Genomic DNA, 27,407 nt, shown 5'->3' on the forward strand with positions numbered 1-27,407 from the left:
CGCCCCGACCAGGAGGAGGACGACGAGGAGGAGGAGGAGACGATGACCGCCTTTACCTCAGCTCAGCCAGGCCACGCGACGTCGAGCCGAGCGCCGCCTCCCTCGCCGTCCCCCCTCCGCCCGCGCCCGCGCCCTCGACGTCCTCCCGCCCAAGCCGAGACGCAGAGACAGGCGAGTGGAGGAGCCCGCCACGAGTCACCGGATCTTCAATGCCCAGCCGCTGCCGGAGCTTCAACGCCGACGTCCTCCTCCATTCCTCCATCCCCTCCCCAGGTGATTCTTCCCTTCTCCTCCACCCCCTCCCCTGCAAACCCTAGGGCCATGGCGGCATGTTATAATTTCTCTCCTGTATGCTTGTACTCGCTAGCAACGGCTTACAAGTCTAATTACTTCTCTCTATACAGTTTAGTATTATTGACTGATGCATAATTAGTGTGGATTAATCGAACAAATTCCTCTTGATTCCTGCTGGTCCTCACAACACAGAACATTAATATTGTCACTCTACAAATTATCAGCTGAGCTTTTCTTTCTTCTGAATCACTGTGCCTAGTTTTTTTTACATATAATAATTCATTCGGAACAGCCTCCGCTGTTCTTTACAGATCAAATTTTTTGAGGTTGTTTGGTTTGAAAAATTGTCTTAACAATATGCTTGCTAATTTGAGGACAGTGTTAGGCTTTTGTTCTTTTTCTTGTTTAGTTATGACAACTGTAGTGTTGCTGAACATCTTTGATCAAATGAAGGTGATTGAATCCAAATTGTCAACAGTGAGAATTTAATATGGTATTGGTCACTGTTTGTAATGTGCAGTTGTGAAGTGGCTACTAGAAGGAAACACTTTCAGACCAAATAGTTAGGCAGAAGTTTTGTTTTAAGCATCTTTATTCCATTACCAGTTTAGTATAATATATCCAAGGCACAACATTACCACTTTATAGTCATATTTTAGCAACTTACTGTTGTCCAAGCCATCAAAACCAAATAATGGGGTTGGTTGATCTGAAGAATTGTCAACAATAGGCTTGTAGTGTATTTGTTTATTTGGGGGTAGTTGTGTTTAGTGAACAAAATAGACTACATTCAGTGACCAAACTGAAAGCATGCACTGATTGTTGCAAGTATGTTTTCATGTTACCAGATTTTTCCGGTTGATGGTTGTGTTATTTCAGTAGTCACAGTAGGATGATGTGATGATTGACTCATTTTACTTCTAACATTGCATATTTCATAGTCTACTTAGTCTGCTGCATCAGTGCCTAGTTGAAGGAAATATGCCCTAGAGGCAATAATAAAGTTATTATTTATTTCCTTATACCATGATAAATGTTTATTATTCATGCTAGAATTGTATTAACCGTAAACATAATACATGTGTGAATACATAGACAAACAGAGTGTCACTAGTATGCCTCTACTTGACTAGCTCGTTAATCAAAGATGGTTATGTTTCCTAACCATGGACAAAGAGTTGTTATTTGATTAACGGGATCACATCATTAGGTGAATGATCTGATTGACATGACCCATTCCATTAGCTTAGCACCCGATCATTTAGTATGTTGCTATTGCTTTCTTCATGACTTATACATGTTCCTATGACTATGAGATTATGCAACTCCCGTTTACCGGAGGAACACTTTGTGTGCAACCAAACGTCACAACGTAACTGGGTGATTATAAAGGTGCTCTACAGGTGTCTCCAAAGGTACATGTTGGGTTGGCGTATTTCGAGATTAGGATTTGTCACTCCGATTGTCGGAGAGGTATCTCTAGGCCCTCTCGGTAATACACATCACATAAAGCCTTGCAAGCATTGCGACTAATGAGTTAGTTGCGGGATGATGTATTACGGAACGAGTAAAGAGACTTGCCGGTAACGAGATTGAACTAGGTATTGGATACCGACGATCGAATCTCGGGCAAGTAACATACCGATGACAAAGGGAACAACGTATGTTGTTATGTGGTCTGACCGATAAAAGATCTTCGTAGAATATGTAGGATCCAATATGAGCATCCAGGTTCCGCTATTGGTTATTGACCGGAGACGTGTCCCGGTCATGTCTACATTGTTCTCGAACCCGTAGGGTCCGCACGCTTAAGGTTTCGATGACAGTTATATTATGAGTTTATGCATTTTGATGTACCGAAGTTTGTTCGGAGTCCCGGATGTGATCACGGACATGACGAGGAGTCTCGAAATGGTCGAGACATAAAGATTGATATATTGGAAGCCTATATTTGGATATCGGAAGTGTTCCAGGTGAAATCGGGATTTTACCGGATTACCGGGAGGTTACCGGAACCCCCCGGGAGGTATATGGGCCTTAATGGGCCTTAGTGGAAGAGAGGAGAGGTGGCCAGGGCTGGCCCGCGCGCCCCTCCCCCTAGTCCGAATAGGACAAGGAGAGAGGGGGCCGGCGCCCCCCTTCCTTCTCTCTCTCTCTCCTCTTTCCCACTTAACGAATCCTATTCCAACTAGGAAAGGGGGGGGGGGAATCCTACTCCCGAAGGGAGTAGGACTCCTCCTGGTGCGCCCTATGATGGCCGGCCGCCCCCCCCTTTTGATCCTTTATATACGGAGGCAGAGGGCACCCCTTGAGACACAAGTTGATCCACGTGATCATATTCTTAGCCGTGTGCGGTGCCCCCTTCCACCATAGTCCTCGATAATATTATAGCGGTGCTTAGGCGAAGCCCTGCGACGGTAGTACATCAAGATCGTCACCACGCCGTCGTGCTGACGGAACTCTTCCCCGACACTTTGCTGGATCGGAGTCCGGGGATCGTCATCGAGCTGAACGTGTGCTAGAACTCGGAGGTGCCGTAGTTTCGGTGCTTGATCGGTCGGGCCGTGAAGACGTACGACTACATCAACCTAACGCTTCCGTTGTCGATCTACAAGGGTATGTAGATCACACTCTCCCCTCTCGTTGCTATGCATCACCATGATCTTGCGTGTGCGTAGGATTTTTTTTGAAATTACTACGTTCCCCAACAGTGGCATCCGAGCCTAGGTTTTATATGTTGATGTTATATGCACGAGTAGAACACAAGTGAGTTGTGGGCGATATAATTCATACTGCTTACCAGCATGTCATACTATTGGTTCGGCGGTATTGTTGGACGAAATGGCCCGGACCGACATTATGCGTACGCTTACGCGAGACCGGTTCTCCCGACGTGCTTTGCACATAGGTGGCTTGCGGGTGACAGTTTCTCCAACTTTAGTTGAACCGAGTGTGGCTACGCCCGGTCCTTGCGAAGGTTAAAACAGCACCAACTTGACAAACTATCGTTGTGGTTTTGATGCGTAGGTAAGATTGGTTCTTGCTTAAGCCCGTAGCAGCCACGTAAAACTTGCAACAACAAAGTAGAGGACGTCTAACTTGTTTTTGCAGGGCATGTTGTGATGTGATATGGTCAAGACATGATGCTAAGTTTTATTGTATGAGATGATCATGTTTTGTAACCAAGTTATCGGCAACTGGCAGGAGCCATATGGTTGTCGCTTTATTGTATGCAATGCAATCGTGCTGTAATGCTTTACTTTATCACTAAGCGGTAGCGATAGTCGTGGAAGCATAAGATTGGCGAGATGACAACGATGCTACGATGGAGATCAAGGTGTCGCGCCGGTGACGATGGTGATCACGACGGTGCTTCGAAGATGGAGATCACAAGAACAAGATGATGATGGCCATATCATATCACTTATATTGATTGCATGTGATGTTTATCTTTTATGCATCTTATCTTGCTTTGATTGACGGTAGCATTATAAGATGATCTCTCACTAATTATCAAGAAGTGTTCTCCCTGAGTATGCACCGTTGCGAAAGTTCTTCGTGCTGAGACACCACGTGATGATCGGGTGTGATAGGCTCTACGTTCAAATACAACGGGTGCAAAACAGTTGCACACGCAGAATACTCAGGTTATACTTGACGAGCCAAGCATATACAGATATGGCCTCAGAACACGGAGACCGAAAGGTCGAGCGTGAATCATATAGCAGATATGATCAACATAGCGATGTTCACCAATGAAACTACTCCATCTCACGTGATGATCGGACATGGTTTAGTTGATTTGGATCACGTAATCACTTAGAGGATTAGAGGGATGTCTATCTAAGTCGGAATTCTGAAGTAATATGATTAATTGAACTTAAATTTATCATGAACTTAGTCCTGGTAGTATTTTGCAAATTATGTTGTAGATCAATAGCTCGCGTTGTTGCTTCCCTGTGTTTATTTTGATATGTTCCTAGAGAAAATTGTGTTGAAAGATGTTAGTGGCAATGATGTGGATTGGATCCGTGATCTGAGGTTTATCCTCATTGCTACACAGAAGAATTATGTCCTTGATGCACCGCTAGGTGACAGACCTATTGTAGGAGCAGATGTAGACGTTATGAACGTTTGGCTAGCTCAATATGATGAGTACTTGATAGTTTAGTGCACCATGCTTAATGGCTTAGAATCGGGACTTGAAAGACGTTTTGAACGTCATGGACCATATGAGATGTTCCAGGAGTTGAAGTTAATATTTCAAGCAAATACCCGAGTTGAGAGATATGAAGTCTCCAACAAGTCCTATAGCTAAAAGATGGAGAGGAGAATCTCTCAACTAGTGAGCATGTGCTCAGATTGTCTAGGTACTACAATCGCTTGAATCAAGTGGGAGTTAATCTTCCAGATAAGATAGTGATTGACAGAATTCTCTAGTCACCATCACCAAGTTAGTAGAACTTCGTGATGAACTATGATATGCAAGGGATAACGAAAACGATTCCCAAGCTCTTCGTAATGCGGAAATTGACAAAGGTAGAAATCGAGAAAAACATAAAGTGTTGATGGTAGACAAGACCACTAGTTTCAAGAAAAGGGAAGAGGGAAGAAGGGGAACTTCAAGAAGAACAGCAAGCAAGTTGCTGCTCAAGTGAAGAATCCCAAGTCTGGTCCTAAGCCTGAGACTAAGTGTTTCTACTGCAAAGGGATTGGTCACTGGAAGCGGAACTACCACAAGTGATTGGCAGATAAGAAGGATGGCAAAGTGAACATAAGTATATTTGATATACATGTTATTGATGTGTACTTTACTAGTGTTTATAGCAACCCCTCAGTATTTGATACTAGTTCAGTTGCTAAGATTAGTAACTCGAAACGGGAGTTGCAGAATAAACAGAGACTAGTTAAGGGTGAAGTGACGATGTGTGTTGGAAGTGGTTCCAAGATTGATATGATCATCATCGCACACTCCCTATACTTTCGGGATTAGTGTTGAACCTGAATAAGTGTTATTTGGTGTTTGCGTTGAGCATGAATATGATTAGATCATGTTTATTGTAATACGGTTATTCATTTAGGTAAGAGAATAAATTGTTGTTCTGTTTACATGAATAAAAGCTTATATGGTTACACACCCAATGAAAATAGTTCGTTGAATCTCGATCGTAGTGATACACATAATCATAATATTGAAACCAAAAGATGCAAAGTTAATAATGATAGTGCAACTTATTTGTGGCACTGCCGTTTAGGTCATATTGGTGTAAAGCGCATGAAGAAACTCCATGCTGATGGGTTTTTGGAATCACTTGATTATGAATCACTTGATGCTTGCGAACCATGCCTCATGGGCAAGATGACTAAAACGCCGTTCTCCGAAACTATGGAGCGAGCAACTGACTTATTGGAAATAAATACATACTGATGTATGCGATTCGATGAGTGTTAAGGCTCGCGGAGGGTATCATTATTTTCTGACCTTCACAGATGATTTGAGAAGATATGGGTATATCTACTTGATGAAACATAAGTCTGAAACATTTGAAAATTTCAAAGAATTTCAGAGTGAAGTGGAAAATCATCGTGACAAGAAAATAAGGTTTCTACGATCTGATCACGGAGACAAATATTTGAGTTACGAGTTTGGTCTTCAATTAAAACAATGTGGAATAGTTTCACAAATTCATGCCACCTGGAACACCACAGCATAATGGTGTGTCCGAACGTCATAAACGTACTTTATTGGATATAGTACAATCTATGATGTTTCTTACCGATTTACCACTATCGTTTTGGGGTTATGCATTAGAGACAACTGCATTCACGTTAAATAGGGCACCATCTAAATCCGTTGAGACGACACTATATGAACTGTGGTTTAGCAAGAAACCAAAGTTGTCGTTTCTGAAAGTTTGGGGCTGCGATGCTTATGTGAAAAAGCTTCAACCTGATAAGCTCGAACCCAAATCGGCGAAATGTGTCTTCATAGGATATCCAAAGGAAACTATTGGATACACCTTCTATCACAGATCCGAAGGCAAGACTTTTGTTGCTAAATTCGGAAACTTTCTGGAGAAGGAGTTTCTCTCGAAAGAAGTGAGTGGGAGGAAAGTAGAACTTGACGAGGTAACTGTACCTACTCCCTTATTGGAAAGTAGTACATCATAGAAACCAGTTTCTGTGACACCTACACCAATTAGTGAGGAAGCTAATGATATTGATCATGAAACTTCAGATCAAGTTACTACCAAATCTCGTAGGTAAACCAGAGTGAGATCCGCACCAGAGTGGTACGGTAATCCTGTTCTGGAAGTCATGTTACTAGACCATGACGAACTTGCGAACTATGAGGAAGCGATAATGAGCCCAGATTCTGCAAAATGGTTTGAGGCCATGAAATCTGAGATGGGATCCATGTATGAGAACAAAGTGTGGACTTTGGTTGACTTGCCCGATGATCGGCAAGCAATTGAGAATAAATGGATCTTCAAGAAGAAGACTGACGCTGACGGTAATATTACTGTCTACAAAGCTCGACTTGTCGCAAAAGGTTTTCGACAAGTTCAAGGGATTGACTACGATGAGACCTTCTCACCCGTAGCGATGCTTAAGTCTGTCCGAATCATTTTAGCAATTGCCGCATTTTATGATTATGAAATTTGGCAAATGGTTGTCAAAACTGCAGTCCTGAATGGATTTCTGGAAGAAGAGTTGTATATGATGCAGCCGGAAGGTTTTGTCGATCCAAAAGGAGCTAACAAAGTGTGCAAGCTCTAGCGATCCATTTATGGACTGGTGCAAGCCTCTCGGAGTTGGAATAAACGCTTTGATAGTATGATCAAAGCATATAGTTTTATACAGACTTGCGGTGAAGCCTGTATTTACAAGAAAGTGAGTGGGAGCACTACATCATTTCCGATAAGTATATGTGAATGACATATTGTTGATCGGAAATAATGTAGAATTATTCTGCAAAGCATAAAGGAGTGTTTGAAAGGAGTTTTTTTCAAAGAAAGACCTCGGTGAAGCTACTTACATATTGAGCATCAAGATCTATAGAGATAGATCAAGACGCTTGATAAGTTTTTTCAATGAGTACATACCTTGACAAGATTTTGAAGTAGTTCAAAATGTAACAGTCAAAGAAAGAGTTCTTGCCTGTGTTACAAGGTGTGAAATTGAGTAAGACTCAAAGCCCGACCACGGCAGAAGATAGAAAGAGAATGAAAGTCATTCCCTATGCCTCAGCCATAGGTTCTATAAAGTATGCCATGCTGTGTACCAGATCTATTGTATACCCTACACTGTGTTTAGCAAGGGAGTACAATAGTGATCTAGGAGTAGATCACTGGACAACGGTCAAAATTATCCTTAGTGGAATAAGGATATGTTTCTCGATTATGGAGGTGACAAAAAGGTTCGTCGTAAAGAGTTACGTCGATGCATGTTTTGACACTAATCCAGATGACTCTAAATCTCAATCTGGATACATATTGAAAGTGGGAGCAATTATCTAGAGTAGCTCTATGCAGAGCATTGTTGACATAGAAATTTGCAAAATACATACGGATCTGAATGTGGCAGACCCATTGACTAAACTTCTCTCACAAGCAAAACATGATCACATCTTAGTACTCTTTGGGTGTTAATCACATAGAGATGTGAACTAGATTATTGACTCTAGTAAACCCTTTGAGTGTTGGTCACATGATGATGTGAACTATGGGTGTTAATCACATGATGATGTGAACTATTGATGTTAAATCACATGGCGATGTGATCTAGATTATTGACTCTAGTGCAAGTGGGAGACTGAAGGAAATATGCCCTAGAGGCAATAATAAAGTTATTATTTATTTCCTTATACCATGATAAATGTTTATTATTCATGCTAGAATTGTATTAACCGGAAACATAATACATGTGTGAATACATAGACAAACAGAGTGTCACTAGTATGCCTCTACTTGACTAGCTCGTTAATCAAAGATGGTTATGTTTCCTAACCATGGACAAAGAGTTGTTATTTGATTAACGGGATCACATCATTAGGTGAATGATCTGATTGACATGACCCATTCCATTAGCTTAGCACCCGATCGTTTAGTATGTTGCTATTTCTTTCTTCATGACTTATACATGTTCCTATGACTATGAGATTATGCAACTCCCGTTTACCGGAGGAACACTTTATGTGCAACCAAACGTCACAACGTAACTGGGTGATTATAAAGGTGCTCTACAGGTGTCTCCAAAGGTACATGTTGGGTTGGCGTATTTCAAGATTAGGATTTGTCACTCCGATTGTCGAAGAGGTATCTCTGGGCCCTCTCGGTAATGCACATCACATAAAGCCTTGCAAGCATTGCGACTAATGAGTTAGTTGCGGGATGATGGATTACAAAACGAGTAAAGAGACTTGCCGGTAACGAGATTGAACTAGGTATTGGATACCGACGATCGAATCTCGGGCAAGTAACATACCGATGACAAAGGGAACAACGTATGTTGTTATGCGGTCTGACCGATAAAAGATCTTCGTAGAATATGTAGGATCCAATATGAGCATCCAGGTTCCGCTATTGGTTATTGACCGGAGACGTGTCTCAGTCATGTCTACATTGTTCTCGAACCCATAGGGTCTGCACGCTTAAGGTTTCGATGACAGTTATATTATGAGTTTATGCATTTTGATGTACCGAAGTTTGTTCGGAGTCCCGGATGTGATCACGGACATGACGAGGAGTCTCGAAATGGTCGAGACATAAAGATTGATATATTGGAAGCCTATATTTGGATATCGGAAGTGTTCCGGGTGAAATCGGGATTTTACCGGATTACCGGGAGGTTACCGGAACCCCCCGGGAGGTATATGGGCCTTAATGGGCCTTAGTGGAAGAGAGGAGAGGTGGCCAGGGCTGGGCCGCGCGCCCCTCCCCCCTAGTCCGAATAGGATAAGGAGAGAGGGGGCCGGCGCCCCCCTTCCTTCTCTCTCTCCTCTTTCCCACTTAACGAATCCTATTCCAACTAGGAAAGGGGGGAATCCTACTCCCGGAGGGAGTAGGACTCCTCCTGGCGCGCCCTATGATGGCCAGCTGGCCCCCCTTTTGATCCTTTATATACGGAGGCAGAGGGCACCCCTTGAGACACAAGTTGATCCACGTGATCATATTCTTAGCCGTGTGCGGTGCCCCTTCCACCATAGTCCTCGATAATATTATAGTGGTGCTTAGGCGAAGCCCTGCGACGGTAGTACATCAAGATCGCCACCACGCCGTCGTGCTGACGGAACTCTTCCCCGACACTTTGCTGGATCGGGGTCCGGGATCGTTATCGAGCTGAACGTGTGCTAGAACTCGGAGGTGTTGTAGTTTCGGTGCTTGATCGGTCGGGCCGTGAAGACGTACGACTACATCAACCTAACGCTTCCATTGTCGATCTACAAGGGTACGTAGATCACACTCTCCCCTCTCGTTGCTACGCATCACCATGATCTTGCATGTGTGTAGGATTTTTTTTGAAATTACTACGTTCCCCAACACTAGTCTCACCTTGCTGTTAATGTGCCCTGATAATGATGTATTTTGTCATAAAAATATATAGTGGACTGCCATGATAATGACATGGTCCTGTGTTTGCAAGCTGTCATAATCTTCAGTTTACTTAGAGCTTATATGCTTAGTTTCCTATAGGTTAGCTCCAAAATAACTTATGTTAGCACAAAATGATCAAGTTTACATAATAAGCTTATAGTCTTTTTCTTATTCTTCTTCTTTTCCAAAATGACATAGGTTAGCTTCATTTTACCTAAGTTGGCTCTAATATACTAACTTAGAGCTTATATGCTTAGTTTCCTATAGGTTAGCTCCAAAATAACTTATGTTAGCACAAAATGATCAAGTTTACATAATAAGCTTATAGTCTTCTTTTATTCTTCTTCTTTTCCAAAATTCTTCTTATTCTTCTTCTAGTGTTCTTCTTCCTCTAGTATTCTTCTAGTCTTCTTCTTTTTCTTCTTCTAACTTCTTGTTTATCATTTTGCAGATTTGATTTAATTCATGGAAGCTTGCATGGATGGAGTGCTTCTTTTCCATTTGTGTTTTTATTTTGTATCAATGTGAAACTTTTGTGAATTGATGGATAACAGTGTTGGATGAACAATGTGAAACTTTTGTAATATGTAACGATGGAACTATGTGTTGGCTATGTATGTATATATGATGGAACTTGTGTGTTGGCTATGTATGTATATATGATGGAACTTGTGTGTTGGCTATCATTGTTATATGGATGCTTGTTGTATATATATATATATATGTGTGTTGGATATCTCATAGGTGAAATAGTGACCTGAGATTAAGAAAAAAAATTAAAAAAATTGTTACTAATGGGCACTATCGTGTGGTGCGCCATTAGTATAGCCGACACTAGTGGCGCACCGTGGGCAAAACTAATGGCGCACTGCCAGGTGCGCCATTAGTATACCAGACACTAATGGCGCACCAGTGGTGCGCCATTAGTAAAAAATACTAGTGGCGTGATACTAATGGCGCACCAGTGATGCGCCATTAGTAGGCAAAACTGATGCGACATTAGTAGCCCTTTTCCTAGTAGTGTCTGCACATTGCGTACATGGCCGGCGAGTAGACCTAGTCTCCCTTAGACAAGAGCAGACGTTCCACTCCAACCCGGCGCGTGCCACTCAGTCGCTGACGTCACGAAGGCTTCGGCTGGTACCATGACATCGAGTGCCCATAATTGTTCCCGCGTAGTTGGTTAGTGCGTATAGGCTAGTGGCCAGACTCAGATTAAATACCCATATCTCGTTAAGCGTGTTATTTTGAAATAACAGCGGACGCCGACCAGGGCCAGGCCCACCTCTCTCCTAGGTGGTCTCAACCTACCATGTCGCTCCGCCACAAAGATCCACTCAGAGGGCCGTCGGGACAAACGTCCTTTTGGACCCAATCCGTGAATCACTCGCGGGTACTCTATGAGCCGACCCGACTTTAGTCACCATAAGTATCATATAATATGAATATAAGTATATACCCATGACCACCTCCCGAGTGATCACGGCCCGATAGTATAGCATGGCAGACGAACAAGAATGTAGGGTCACTGATGATAAACTAGCATCCTATACTAACCATTAAGGATTGCAGGTAAGGTATCAACAACTGGAGCAACAATGATAGGCTATGCATCAGGATAGGATTAATGGAAAGCAGTAACATGCTACACTACTCTAATGCAAGCAGTAGAGAGAAGAATAGGCGATATCTAGTGATCAAGGGGGGGGCTTGCCTGGTTGCTCTGGCAAGGAGGGGTCGTCAACACCGTAGTCAATCGGGGGTACCGGCAGCGGTCTCGGGGTCTACCAGAAAGAACTAACGGAGGGGGACCACAATAAATAACAGAGCAAACAAAACAACACAAAGCATAACATGGCAATGTGTGGTGCTAGGGGTGACCTAACGTAGTATGAGGTGATACCAGTGAAGGGGGGAAACATCCGGGAAAATATCCCCGGTGTTTCATGTTTTCGGACAGATGAATCGGAGGGGGAAAGTCGCGTGTTCGCTATGCTAGGGATGCATGGTGGACGAACGGGCTGCGTATCCGGATTCGTCTCGTTTTTCTGAGCAAATTTCATGTACAAAGTTTTTTCATCCGAGTTACGGATTATTTTCTACGAAATTCTAAAGATTTAAACATTTTCTGAAATTATTTTAATTAAAAACAAAAAACAAATAGGCAGAAAAGGTTGGGTGCACCTGGTCAAGTGCACCAGGGATGCACTGTGAGGCTGTCAGGTGGGGCCAGTCAACTACTGACTCAGTAGTTGACTGGTCAAAGGTTGACTAGTCAGCGGGTCTAGTGGACCCGTATGTCAGTGACTAAAACCTGCAACTAATAGTTTATTTATTTTTAACTAGTTAATTAGTCAGTGGGGGCCACATGTCACAGACTACAACTAAAACCAAACATAAATATAAAATTAAACTAACAGTGGGGGCCTTGGCTTAAGTGGGGATTAAACCCTTCCCTAATCTAAACGAGGGCCGGTCTGAGAGGCCGGGCACGCTCGCGGCCTCTCAGAGGAGGGCCGACGGTCACGGCGGGAAGCTCCGGTGGTGGCTGCCTGGCGGGCGCAGCCAGCCGACGGACGCGGCCGAGGCGGCGACGAGCAGTAGCAGGGCAAGTGCAACGGCGCCGGTGGAGCAGTAGCGGGCCGCGGCAGCCGTGGGCGGCTGCGGGCCGGCGCAGACGGTGCAAGGCGTGGCTGGCGCGGCCGCGGTTGGCAGCGGATGCAGCAGCAGCTAGTAGATGAGCAGCACACGAGCGCGAGGGGATGCGGGCTAGCGACATCGGCAACCCAGGGAGCAGCAGCGACAGCGGACGGGCGACGACAGGTAGCGGGACGCCACGAGGTGCGCTGAGGAGGACCAGCGCGCGGGCCAGTGTGGTAGGGGGAAACGCACGAGGGGTGTGGCCTGCGCGAGAGATGGGCGCGGTGCGCGTGAACTGGCAGAGGCAGGCGCGAGTGGGGCCATCCAGGGGCACGAAAGCGGGAGCTTCGGTCCCGCAGGTGGAGCGGCAGGAACGGCAAAATCAAGGGGGAGATAGTGGGAATCGAGGCTGCTCACCGGTAGAGGGCCGATGGCGAGCTCGTACGGGGCCGGGAAGGACGAGGAGGCGCGGATCGACGGCGACGACCGGCGGCAGAGGTTGAAGAAGGCGGTCGATCCCAGGGCTTGGAGGCGTCCTCGCTTGAGCTGGGCCTTATAGACGACGTGGTCAACGACGGGGAAGCGGACGAGCAAGTTCCTAGGGCGCGGAGAGCTCGGTGTGCGCGAAGATGACGAAAACCATGGCGGCGGTGACTCATTTGCACACAGGAGAGAGGAGGGTGAGCGAAGGGGAGGGTGAGTGGAGGCTAGGGTTCGCGGGAGGGGGGGTCGACGAGGTCAAGTAGCCGTTGGCCACGGCCGGGAGACGGCGGATGCTCTGCACATGGCCATCCGGCGACGCGTGCGGCCATGGCGTGCTCAGCCATCCCTATAGCAGGAGGGAGAAGAAAAAGGCCGGCTTAGGTGGGCCGGGCCAGCCTGTGCACTTGTTGGGCCAAAGTGCACAGTGCACTTTTCCAAGTTTTTTTCTATTACCATTTCATTTCAGACTCTGATAGGGATTTATTTGAGTGATCAAATGACTTTACTTAAATATGAAACCTGGCCAAGTAATACTAGGTACTATTCTTGGTCTGTACAAAAACTTTGGGCCATTTGGAAAGGTCTAAACATTTTCTTAAACTTGAAAATTTGACTTAATTGTTGTTGAACCACTATATTAATTCCCATGGCATTTTGGGAATTCAGATAAGATTGGCTTCATCATGACAAATACTTAGGGATTTTATGGGACCTTACCAACATTTTTATTTTACTGTTTGAAGAAATAAGATGATGATGATTAGCAAAAATAATTGTGATGGCATGACACCATTAACAGGAGTTTACTGTAGCATGACACCCAGGGTGTTACAAATCTCCACTACAAGAAATCTTGTCCCGAGATTTAAGGGGTAGAGTAAGGAGGAAAGACCCGGGGAGGACGGAGCTCAACACAAGATAGGTACTTGGGGCTATCTCGGTGAACGTGGCATAGAGGCATCTCTCGAGTTGAAATTCAAGAAATTCATCGAGAGCAAGGTAAGGAGATGCAATAAGAAGTTTCAAGTGGATGGACAATCGTTCGATGTGTGAAACAGAGTGTGAAAGAGGCTCAGAGCATCGAGAATAAGTATTGCATCTGATACCAGAATAGATCACAAGAAGGTGGCTCGTGAATTACATACGAAACCAAGCGTAAGGAACAATTTTGGAAGACAAGGATGTACAGGAGAGTCAGGTTTTGATCATGTCGAACTGTGGGTTATGGGCCCATCATGTGGGTTAGAAGTAGAAGGGGTGATGACGTCTTGCATAATCATGTAAGCAAGGCATGTCAGAGGATAGACTATCGGTTATGTCGGCAACAACATCGGTACCAAGGGCGAGGGACGAAGAGAACCATTTTCCTGCTCGTTGGAACGAGGTGGACCAATAGGCAAGGTTCTCATCCATCGGTGGTACCATAATGTTATCAACAATAGCAACAGGGTCATACTGACAGAGTTGTACACCGATGTGCTTACAAAAGCAGTGACTTATTACTGCTTAGATCATATAAACCTCAAGAAGGTTTAAACCAAACAATGGAAAGGAAAATGTGATTATCAGACTAAACAGAACAATGGAAAGGAAAATGTGTTTAAACACATAATTCAGGGGGTATATCATTCCCGAGGACAAGCAGCGCATGATATCCATGACGGGATATAACTATAGAAAACCCTTTAGGAAAGGGGAGAGAAATTTCATGACATTACCCATACAACGGTGTTTGGATAAAGAAAACTTATCATTGCGCTTCCAATGCTCTTGTTGAGGTTTGAGTACCACAGTCATGCTTACAGATAACATTGGCATGGTCTTCAAGCAAAGGTCAGACTTTGGATACACAAAGGATCCATCGGAAACCACTTAGAAAATAAGTCATACAATTTCAGCAAGGAAAAGATGAGGGTGTGGCCGACGGGCTCAACAACAATCCATCGACATGTCAAAAAGGATGTATTTCCAAAATTATATGAACAAGTTTGTGTTGGGGAAGGCAAGAATGTTATCGATGATAACATAAATCATCGAGGGGAAGGATTGTATTTCTCATCACGAATTCGATTGATATCCTGGAAAAGCTCAAAATGTTGATGATGATCACGACACATTTGTCGAGATATTTCATGAAGAAGTAATCGATCGGCTATGACATCCGGTCAAAGGAATGATGAAGCGAAAGGTTATTGGAACCATGGGTACGACACAAACTCGAAATTAAGCTTGATGTTGATACGTCTCCGTCGTATCTGTAATTTTTGATTGTTCCATGCCAATATTATTCAACTTTCATATACTTTTTGGCAACTTTTTACATTATTCTTGGGACTAACATATTGATCCAGTGCCCAGTGCCAGTTCCTGTCTTTTGCATTTTTTGGTTTCATAGAATATCCATATGGAACGGAGTCCAAACGGGATAAAAACGGCCGGAGCTTATTTTTTGGAAAATATGGAAAATTCGGAAGGAAAATCAATGCGAACCAGTGCCCGAGGTGGTCACGAGGCAGGGGCGCCCCCCTAGGGCGCGCCCCTACCCTCGTGAGCCCAACGTAAGGCGGTTGACGCTCTTCTTTTGCCAGAAGAAAGCTAATATTCGGAAAAAATCACGGCGAAGGTTTCAGGCCAATCGGAGTTACGGATCTCCATATATATACGAAACGGTGAAACAGAGCCAGAACAGAACACAGAACCAAAGAGAAACAGAGAGATAGATCCAATCTCGGAGGGGCTCTCGCCCCTCCCATGCCATGGAGGCCAAGGACCAGAGGGGAAACCCTTCTCCCATCTAGGGAGGAGGTCAAGGAAGAAGAGGAAGAAGGGGGCCCCTCTCCCCCTCTCCTCCAGTGGCGCCAGAACACCGCCGTGGCCATCATCATCATCACCGCGATCTTCACCAACACCTCCGCCATCTTCACCAACATCTCCATCACCTTCCCCCCCCCTCTATCTACAGCAGCCTACTCTCCCGCAACCCGATGTACCCTCTACTTGAACAAGGTGCTTTATGCTTCATATTATTATCCAATGATGTGTTGCCATCCTATGATGTCTGAGTAGATTTTTGTTGTCCTATCTGTGGTTGATGAATTGCTATGATTGATTTAATTTGCTTGTGGTTATGTTGCTGTCCTTTGGTTCCCATCATATGAGCGCGCGTGTGGATCACACCATAGGGTTAGTTGTATGTTGATAGGACTATGTATTGGAGGGAAAGAGTGACAGAAGCTTCAACCTAGCATAGAAATTGATGCATACAGGATTGAAGGGGGACCAATATATCTTAATGCTATGGTTGGGTTTTACCTTAATGAACATTAGTAGTTGCGGATGTTGCTAATAGTTCTAATCATAAGTGCATAGAATTCCAAGTAAGGGATGACATGCTAGGAGTGGCCTCTCCCACAGAATACTTGCTATCGGTCTAGTAAAGTAGTCAATTGCTTAAGGGAAAATTTCACAACTCCTACCACCACTTTTCCACACTCGCTATATTTACTTTATTGCTTCTTCACTTATAACAGCCCCTACTTTTTATTTACTTGCTCTTTATTATCTTGCAAACCTATCCAACAACACCTACAAAGTACTTCTAGTTTCATACTTGTTCTAGGTAAAGCGAACGTCAAGCGTGCGTAGAGTTGTATCGGTGGTCGACAGAACTTGAGGGAATATTTGTTCTACCTTTAGCTCCTCGTTGGGTTCGACACTCTTACTTATTGAAAACTGTTGCGATCCCCTATACTTGTGGGTTATCAAGACCTTTTTCTGGCGCTGTTGCCGGGGAGCAATAGCGTGGGGTGAATATTCTCGTGTGTGCTTGCTTGCTTTATCACTAAGTAATTTTTATTTGTTGTTCTTAGTTGTTTCCTATCTTTAGTTATGGGTAGGAAACGCAAAATACCAAAAAAATTAGTTGTACCTACTGAACCAATGGTTGAAGAACCACTCCAAATCTATCACACTGCTGAAGCTTATTACTTGGATCATCTTCGATCCCTATGTGCTCGTGCTGAAACCCCAACTAGCTTAGTTGAGAGCAAATCTTTAGATGAGCATGCTTGTTATGTGCGACACCGTATATTTGAAAGAGGGAAACGTTTATTGGATCAAATTCATCGTTTGCAATGCTATGCTTGGAATTTATGTGAAATATATGATTTTACTTGTTGTTCTGAAAACCCTAAGAAACACCTTCCCTACCAATGTGAGTTTATTGATAATGGAATCGTATCTTCGTATGCTAAAGGTGTTTATAGTTACTATGATGTTCAACAAATTGAAGAATTTGTTGCTTTTAAGGGTGCTTATGAAATTGCTTCTTTGATTAAAAAGTATGATGCTACTTTTCACAAATCTGAAAATTTTGCCATACTTAAATATTGTGTTGATAATTATGCTTCTAATGCTTATGTTAAACCATATATTGAGGAATACTCCGCTGTCCAAGAAGAGACTAATATTTTGCAGGAGTCTATGGAAGAAGAAATTGATGAAACTGTGAGCTCATTGGATGAAAAAGATGAGGAGGAGAGCGAAGAACAAAAGGAGGAAGAGCGGATTGATCACCCGTGCCCACCTTCTAATGAGAGTAACTCTTCAACTAATACATTGTTTAATTCCCATTCATGCTTACCGAAGGATGAATATTATGATAATTGTTATGATCCCATTGATTCTCTTGAAATATCCCTTTTTGATGATGCTCGCTATGCTTGTGGCCAAGATGCCAATATGAATTATACTTATGGAGATGAACTTGCTATAGTTCCTTATGTTAAACATGAAATTGTTGCTATTGCACCCACGCATGATAGTCCTATTATCTTTTTGAATTCTCCCAACTACACTATATCGGAGAAGTTTGCACTTATTAAGGATTATATTGATGGGTTGCCTTTTACCATTGCACATGATGATTTTGATGAATATAATATGCATGTGCTTGCCGCTCCTACTTGCAATTATTATGAGAGAGGAACTATATCTCCACCTCTCTATGTTTCCAATATGATAAAATTGCAAGAAACTATTTATACTATGCATGGCCTTTACTTTGTGTGCATGAATTGTTCTTTTATGACATACCGATGCATAAAAAGAGAGTTAGACTTCATCATTGCTTGATATATGTTAATTTGTGCTCACTACTAAATTACAAATCATTGTTAATTAAAATTGGCTTTGATATACCTTGGGATCCGGGTGGATTCACTACTTGAGCACTATATGCCTAGCTTAATGGCTTTAAAGAAAGCGCTGCCAGGGAGACAAACCGGAAGTTTTAGAGAGTCATTTATTTCTGTTGAGTGCTTTCATATAGTTTAAAAACAACAAAAATAAAGAGGGGAACCCAAAACTTTTTCAAAAAGGAAAGTGAAAGTGAGAAAGACAAGCACTGTTGAAGTGGGAGAGCTCCTTGAACTTTGTTCATGCTCACAGCAACTTTGTGAATCTTGATTACATAAACTTTTCAACAAAAATAATTATCCCCTTGTACAATTCCATTGTATTATAAAAATAATGTGCCAAGGTTTGCCTTTAGGATATTTACATTTTCTTGATGGTTTGTACGGTGCAGGACAGAAACTTTGGCTGTAGTTCGCGATTTTACATTTTTAGCTGGAACGTCAAATGGTTCTGATTATTTTTGCACTGTCTTACTATACAAATTTTTCATTTTTCCTAATTTTGGTAGAAATTTTCAAGTATCATAAGTATGGTGAATGTTCAGATTGCTACAGACTGTTCTGTTTTAGACAGATTCTGTTTTTGATGCATAGTTTGCTTGTTTTGATGAAACTATCAATTTATATCAGTGGATTAAGCCATGAAAAAGTTATAATACAGTAGACACAATGCAAAAAAAATATGAATTGGTTTGCAACAGTACTTATAGTGGTAATTTGCTTTATTATACTAACGGATCTTACCGAGTTTTCTGTTGAAGTTTTGTGTGGATGAAGTGTTCGATGATCGAGAAGGTATCGATGTGAGAAGAAGGAAGAGAGGCAAGAGCTCAAGCTTGGGGATGCCCGAGGCACCCCATGTAAATATTCAAGGAGACTCTGGCGTCTAAGCTTGCGGATGCTGGGGAGGCATCCCCTCTTTCTTCAACAAATATCGATATGTTTTCGGATTCGTTTCGTTCATGCGATATGTGCAAGTCTTGGAGCATCTTTTGCATTTAGGTTTTTGTTTTTCTTTTTATGCATCATGCTGGTATGAGATAGTCCTTGTTGATTTATAGAATGCTCTCTGCACTTCACTTATATTTTTTGAGTATGGCTTTATAGAATGCTTCATGTGCTTCACTTATATCATTTGAAGTTTGGATCGCCTGTTTCTCTTTACTTAGACAACCGCCATGTGCAGAATGCTCTTTTGCTTCACTTATATTTGTTAGAGCACGGGCATATCTTTTGTAGAAAGAACTAAACTCTCTTGCTTCACTTATATCTATTTAGAGAGATGACAGGAACTGGTCATTCACATGGTTAGTCATAAAATCCTACATAAACTTGTAGATCATTGAATATGATATGTTTGATTCCTTGCAATAGTTTTGCGATATAAAGATGGTAATATTAGAGTCATGCTAGTGGGTAGTTGTGGATTGTAGAAATACTTGTGTTGAGGTTTGTGATTCCCATAGCATGCACGTATGGTGAACCGTTATGTAACGAAGTCGGAGCATGATTTATTTATTGATTGTCTTCCTTATGAGTGGCGGTTGGGGACGAGCGATGGTCTTTTCCTACCAATCTATCCCCCTAGGAGCATGCTTGTAGTACTTTGTTTCGATGACTAGTAGATTTTTGCAATAAGTATGTGAGTTCTTTATGACTAATCTTGAGTCCATGGATTATACGCACTCTCACCCTTCCATCATTGCTAGCCTCTCTAGTACCACGCAACTTTCGCCGGTACCATAAACCCACCATATACCTTCCTCAAAACAGCCACCATACCTACCTATCATGGCATTTCCATAGCCATTCCGAGATATATTACCATGCAACTTTCATCATCATCATATACATGACTTGAGCATTCATTGTCATATTGCTTTGCATGATCGTAAGATAGCTAGCATGATGTTTTCATGGCTTGTCCGTTTTTTGATGTCATTGCTACGCTAGATCATTGCACATCCCGGTACACCGCCGGAGGCATTCATATAGAGTCATATCTTTGTTCTAGTATCGAGTTGTAATATTGAGTTGTAAGTAAATAAAAGTGTGATGATCATCATTATTAGAGCATTGCCCAAAAAAAGGGAGAGGCCAAATAAGCCTAAATAAAAAAGGGGGGGCCAAAGAAGCCCGCAAAAAAAAGAAAGGGGGGCAATGTTATTATCCTTTTACCACACTTGTGCTTCAAAGTAGCACCATGTTCTTCATATAGAGAGTCTCTTGAGTTATCACTTTCATATACTAGTGGGAATTTTCATTATAGAACTTGGCTTGTATATTCCAATGATGAGCTTCCTCAAATGCCCTAGGTCTTCATGAGCAAGCAAGTTGGATGCACACCCACTTATTTTCAGTTTGAGCTTTCATATAATTATAGCTCTAGTGCATCCGTTGCATGGCAATCCCTACTCACTCACATTGATATCTATTGATGGGCATCTTCATAGCCCATTGATACGCCTAGTTGATGTGAGACTATCTTCTCCTTTTTGTCTCCTCCACCATCATATTCTATTGCACCTATAGTGCTATGTCCATGGCTCACGCTCATGTATTGCGTGAAAGTTGAAAAAGTTTGATAACGTCAAAAGTATGAAACAATTGCTTGGCTTGTCATCGGGGTTGTGCATGATTTGAATATTTTGTGTGGTGAAGATGGAGCATAGCCAGACTATATGATTTTGTAGGGATAACTTTCTTTGGCCATGTTATTTTGAAAATACATGATTGCTTTATTAGTATGCTTGAAGTATTATTGTCTTAATGTCAAAGGATAGACTATTGCTTTGAATCACTCGTGTCTTAATATTCATGCCATGATTAGACATATGATCAAGATTATGCTAGGTAGCATTCCACATCAAAAATTATCTCTTTTATCATTTACCTACTCGAGGACGAGCAGGAATTAAGCTTGGGGATGCTAATACGTCTCCGTCCTATCTATAATTTTTGATTGTTCCATGCCAATATTATTCAACTTTCATATACTTTTTGGCACCTTTTTATATTATTTTTGGGACTAACATATTGATCCAGTGCCCAGTGTCAGTTCCTGTCTTTTACATGTTTTTGGTTTCGCAGAATATCCATATCAAATGGAGTCCAAACGGGATAAAAATGGACGGAGCTTATTTTTGGAAAATATGGAAAATTCGGAAGGAAAATCAACGCGAACCAATGCCCGAGGTGGTCACGGGGCAGGGCCCCCCTAGGGCGCGCCCCCTACCCTCGTGAGCCCACCGTAAGGCGGTTGACGCTCTTATTTTGTCGCAAGAAAGCTAATATTCGGAAAAAAATCACGGCGAAGGTTCCAGGCCAATTGAAGTTACGGATCTCCATATATATACGAAATGATGAAACAGAGCCAGAACAGAACGCAGAACCAGAGAGAAACAGAGAGATAGATCCAATCTCGGAGGGGCTCTCGCCCCTCCCATGCCATGGAGGCCAAGGACCAGAGGGGAAACCCTTCTCCCATCTAGGGAGGAGGTCAAGGAAGAAGAGGAAGAAGGGGGCCCCTCTCCCCCTCTCCTCCGGTGGCGCCGGAACGCCGCAGTGGCCATCATCATCATCACCACGATCTTCACCAACACCTCCGCCATCTTCACCAACATCTCCATCACCTTCCCCCCTCTATCTACAGCGGTCCACTCTCCCGCAACCCGTTGTACCCTCTACTTGAACATGGTGATTTATGCTTCATATTATTATCCAATGATGTGTTGCCATCCTATGATGTCTGAGTAGATTTTCATTGTCCTATCGGTGGTTGATGAATTGCTATGATTGATTTAATTTGCTTGTGGTTATGTTGCTGTCCTTTGGTGCCCATCATATGAGCGTGCGCGTGGATCACACCATAGGGTTAGTTGTATGTTGATAGGACTATGTATTGGAGGGCAAGAGTGACAGAAGCTTCAACCTAGCATAGAAATTGATGCATACGGGATTGAAGGGGGACTAATATATCTTAATGCTATGGTTGGGTTTTACCTTAATGAACATTAGTAGTTGCGGATGCTTGCTAATAGTTCCAATCATAAGTGCATAGAATTCCAAGTAAGGGATGACATGCTAGTAGTGGCCTCTCCCACATAATACTTGCTATCGGTCTAATAAAGTAGTCAATTGCTTAAGGGACAATTTCACAACTCCTACCACCACTTTTCCACACTCGCTATATTTACTTTATTGCTTCTTTACTTACAACAGCCCCTACTTTTTATTTACTTGCTCTTTATTATCTTGCAAACCTATCCAACAACACCTACAAAGTACTTCTAGTTTCATACTTGTTCTAGGTAAAGCGAATGTCAAGCGTGCGTAGAGTTGTATCGGTGGTCGATAGAACTTGAGGGAATATTTGTTCTACCTTTAGCTCCTCGTTGGGTTTGACAGTCTTACTTATCGAAAACTGTTGCGATCCCCTATACTTGTGGGTTATCAAGAGATGTTCAAGGCGACATGATAAGATGAGGATCGACGTAAGCTTAGCTCATCGTCGGAAGTTGCTCCGGGCATAAGGGCCAGGTAGCCCAATTAAAAGTTGACACGATAAAAATATAGCCGATCAGGCTAGGAATGATGTGATGGGATATAAAGCTTCCTAGTATCTAGTACTAGGTGTAATGTCAGAAGGTAAATCAGAGTAGAGGTTGGACGGGGGAAAATGATTTGCAGAGGATAAGTAATTAATTTTGACTTACCCAGTAAATGGGATCAAGGAGGAAATATAGTCGGGACCATAACTATAAGGGATCCAATTCATGATACCGGAAGAATTATTCAAATGATTAAATATCCTTGCAAGAATCTTTCATGATAAGTTCCACACCGTGTCCGTGGGCCTGAACACAAAGGTTCAGGGTCGACTCCCACTTCTACAATGCATAACCTTCCATTTTACTTCTCGCTCTTGATGAAGCTGTAGTATTGAAATTCTATCTGACGAAAAGCCAGTAGAGTATAACCCGCATAACTTTCGAGTTCACACATATTAGGGAAGGCATAGTTTCAACCCATCGGGGCATCTTGGGAACATATGTCATAAATTTCAAGAATAAATAACACAAACTCGGTAGTAGAGCATGCTTGAGAAAGCAGAGGATACAATTTACCAAAAGCATTATGTATCCGAGGAAAGGCTCACAAGCTTATTGAATATGAAGGACGTTGTCGGATAAAATTTGAAAAAGGGGTCTGGTGGTCCACAAGGGATCTGATGTGAGCCTCAGTATTCAACCAGAGGAAGAAAGAATGCAAGGAGATCAGATTATAGAAACAACTGACTAACTCAAAGAATCAATTGCAAAGGAATTATGAATTCCAAGACAAGGGATCAGAAGCAATGCTCTGATTAGGGATGTATAGGTAGAATAGCCTTAGGGGTACAATCGATGGCGATTTGATTGGTCGAGATTTAGCACATGTTAAAATGACGTCTGAGCCGGAAGGAAGAATTCTAGGATCTGATTGATGATTGCGCGCATTCGCAACATATTGTATCAACAGACTCAAAATGATAATGACCAAGGCTAAAAATAAGATTACTAGACTTATGGTATTACGAACGAATAGTATTACGAAGACTTTTGTGAAGTACATGAATCAACTGAGGATGAGCGGATACTCGATAGGTGCACAAAGTTATCCGTAGGGGTATTCAGGTGACAAGGAACTGCAAGGTAGTAAGCTCAAAGGATTCTCGGAACAACGGAGAGCAGTTCCAGGCATCTTGTAATAACAAGATCAATGGGATTGAATGTAAGAATGGCAGGTGTATGAAGTTATCAATAAGGATATAACAGTGGTAGGGAATTTGCAAAGGCGGTGGGTACATGGGTCTCGGGAGAATATCATAGAGTAACCTCGGAATCTTCTGGCGAAGCAAGCAATCATTGATAATGTCGGGGCTCAGCGGGAGGAAGTGGGTATGAGATCCTAGAGTCAGAGTTAGTAAAATCTTTAACCCGAATAGATGAGAGATCAGAATCCCAGAGTATAGACGAGGAATAAAAAGATTCTAATACCAACCAATGGCTACGTGGGCCCATAAGACACACAACCATGTTGGTAAAAAGTTTTACAATGTCTAGACTCGACTTCGGCCAAGGAGTGTGGAAGGGGGATTCCTATAGGCAGTTGGCTCTGATACCAACTTGTGACGCCCCCGATTCAATCGTACACTACTCGTACACGCAAACATGTACGATCAAGATCAGGGACTCACGATAAGATATCACAACACAACTCTACAAATAAAATAAGTCATACAAGCATCATATTACAAGCCAGGGGCCTCGAGGGCTCGAATACAAGAGCTTGATCATAGACGAGTCAGCGGAAGCAACAATATCTGAGCACAGACATAAGTTAAACAAGTTTGCCTTAAGAAGGCTAGCACAAACTTGGATACATATCGAAAGAGGCGCAGGCCTCCTGCCTGGGATCCTCCTAAACTACTCCTGGTCGTCGTCAGCGGCCTACACGTAGTAGTAGGCACCTCCGGAGTAGTAGCAGTCGTCATCGACAGTGGCGTCTGGCTCTTGGACTCCAACGTCTGGTCACAGCAATCTAGTATAGAAAGGGGGAAAAGGGGAAGAAAAGCAACCGTGAGTACTCATCCAAAGTACTCGCAAGCAAGGAGCTACACTACATATGTGTGCATGGGTATCAAATGGAAAAGAGGTAGCATATGTGGGTTGAACTGCAGAATGTCGGAATAAGAGGGGGATAGCTAGTCCTATCGAAGACTATGCTTCTGGCAACCTCCATCTTGAAGCACAAGAAGAGAGTAGATGGTAAGTTCACCAAGTATCATCGCATAGCATAATCCTACCCAGTGATCCTCCCCTCATCGCCCTATGAGAGAGCGATCACCGGTTGTATCTGGCACTTGGAAGGGTGTGTTTTATTAAGTATTTGGTTCTAGTTGTCATAAGGTCAAGGTACAACTCTGGGTCGTCCTTTTGCCGAGGGACACGGCTACTCGAATAGATCAACTTCCCTGCAGGGGTGCACCACATTTCCCAACACGCTCGATCCCCTTTGTCCGGACACACTTTTCTGGGTCATGCCCGGCCTCAGAAGATCAACACGTCGCAGCCCTACAGAGGCACAACAGAGAGGTCAGCACGCCGGTCTAAATCCTATGGCGCAGGGGTCTGGGCCCATCGCCCATTGCACACCTGCACGTTGCGTATGCGGTCGACGAGCAGACTTAGCCTCCCTTATACAAGAGCAGATGTTCCAATCCAACCCGGCGCGCGCCGCTCAGTCGCTGACATCACGACGGCTTCGGCTGATACCATGACGTCGAGTGCCCATAACTGTTCCCGCATAGTTGGTTAGTGCGTGTAGGCCAGTGGCCAGACTCAGATCAAATACCCAGATCTCGTTAAGCGTGTTATTTTGAAATAACCGCGGACGCCGACCAGGGCCAGGCCCACCTCTCTCCTAGGTGGTCTCAACCTACCCTGTCGCTTCGCCACAAAGATCCACTCAGAGGGCCGTCGGGACAAACGTCCTTTCGGACCCAATCCGTGAATCACTCGTGGGTACTCTATGAGCCGACCCAACTTTAGTCACCACAAGTATCATATAATATGAATATAAGTATATACCCGTGATCACCTCCCGAGTGATCACAACCCGATAGTATAGCATGGCAGGCGGACAAGAATGTAGGGCCACTGATGATAAACTAGCATCCTATACTAAGCATTTAGGATTGCAGGTAAGGTATCAATAACTGGAGCAACAATGACAGGCTATGCATCAGGATAGGATTAACGGAAAGCAGTAACATGCTACACTACTCTAATGCAAGCAGTAGAGAGAAGAATAGGCAATATCTGGTGATCAAGGGGGGGCTTGCCTGGTTGCTCTGGCACGTAGGGGTCGTCAACACAGTAGTCGATCAGGGGTACCGGCAGCGGTATCGAGGTCAACCGGAAAGAAGTAACAGAGGGGGACACAATAAATAACAGAGCAAACAAAGCAACACAAAGCATAACATGGCAATGCGCGGTGCTAGGGGTGACCTAACGCAGTATGAGGTGATACAGGTGAAGGGGGGAAACATCCGGGAAAATATCCCCGATGTTTCGCGTTTTCGAACAAATGAATCGGGGGGGAAGTCGCATGTTAGCTATGCTAGGGATGCGTGGTGGACGAAAGGGCTGCGTATCCGGATTCGTCTCGTTTTTCTGATCAACTTTCATGTACAAAGTTTTTCATCCGACTTACAGATTATTTTCTACGAAATTCTAAAGATTTAAACATTTTTTGAAATTTTCTGAAATTATTTTAATTAAAAACAAAAAAAACAAATTGGCAGAAAAGGCTGGGTGCACCTGGTCAAGTGCACCAGGGACGCACTGTGAGGCTGTCAGGTGGGGCCAGTCAACTGCTGACTCAGTAGTTGACTGGTCAAAGGTTGACTAGTCAGCGGGTCCAGTGGGACCCGTATGTCAGTGACTAAAACCTGCAACTAATAGTTTATTTATTTTAAACTAGTTAATTAGTCAGTGGGGGCCACATGTCATAGAGTACAACTAAAACCAAACCTAAATATAAAATTAAACTAACAGTGGGGGCCTTGGCTTAAGTGTGGATTAAACCCTTCCCTAATCTAAACGAGGGTCGGTCTCAGAGGCCGGGCACACCCGTGGCCTCTCAGAAAAGGGCCGACGGCCACGGCGGGAAGCTCCGGCGGTGGCTGCCCTGGCGGGCGCAGCCAGCCGACGGACGCGGCCGAGGCGGCGACGAGCAGTAGCAGGGAAAGTGCAATGGCGTCGGCGGAGTAGTAGCGGCCGCAGCAGCCGTGGGCGGCTGCAGGCTGATGCGGCCAGAGGCACGGACGGCGCAAGGCATGGCTGGTACGGCCGCGGTTGGCAGCAGATGCAGCAGCAGCTAGTAGATGAGCAGCACACGAGCGCGGGGGGATGCGGGCTAGCGGCAACGACAACCCAGGGAGCAGCAGCGATAGCGGACGGGCGGCGGCAGGTAGCGGGACGCCACGAGGTGCGCTGAGGCGAACCAGCGCGCGGGCCAGTGTGGTGGGGGGAAACGCACGAGGGGCGTGGCCGGTGCGAGTGACGGGCGCGGTGCGCGTGAACTGGCAGAGGTAGGCGCGAGTGGGGCCGTCCAGGGGCGCGGAAGCGAGAGCTTCGGTCCTGGCGGTGGAGCG

The sequence above is a fragment of the Triticum dicoccoides genome, chromosome 6A (assembly GCF_002162155.2).
Source record: "Triticum dicoccoides isolate Atlit2015 ecotype Zavitan chromosome 6A, WEW_v2.0, whole genome shotgun sequence".
Classification (NCBI taxonomy): domain Eukaryota; kingdom Viridiplantae; phylum Streptophyta; class Magnoliopsida; order Poales; family Poaceae; genus Triticum; species Triticum dicoccoides.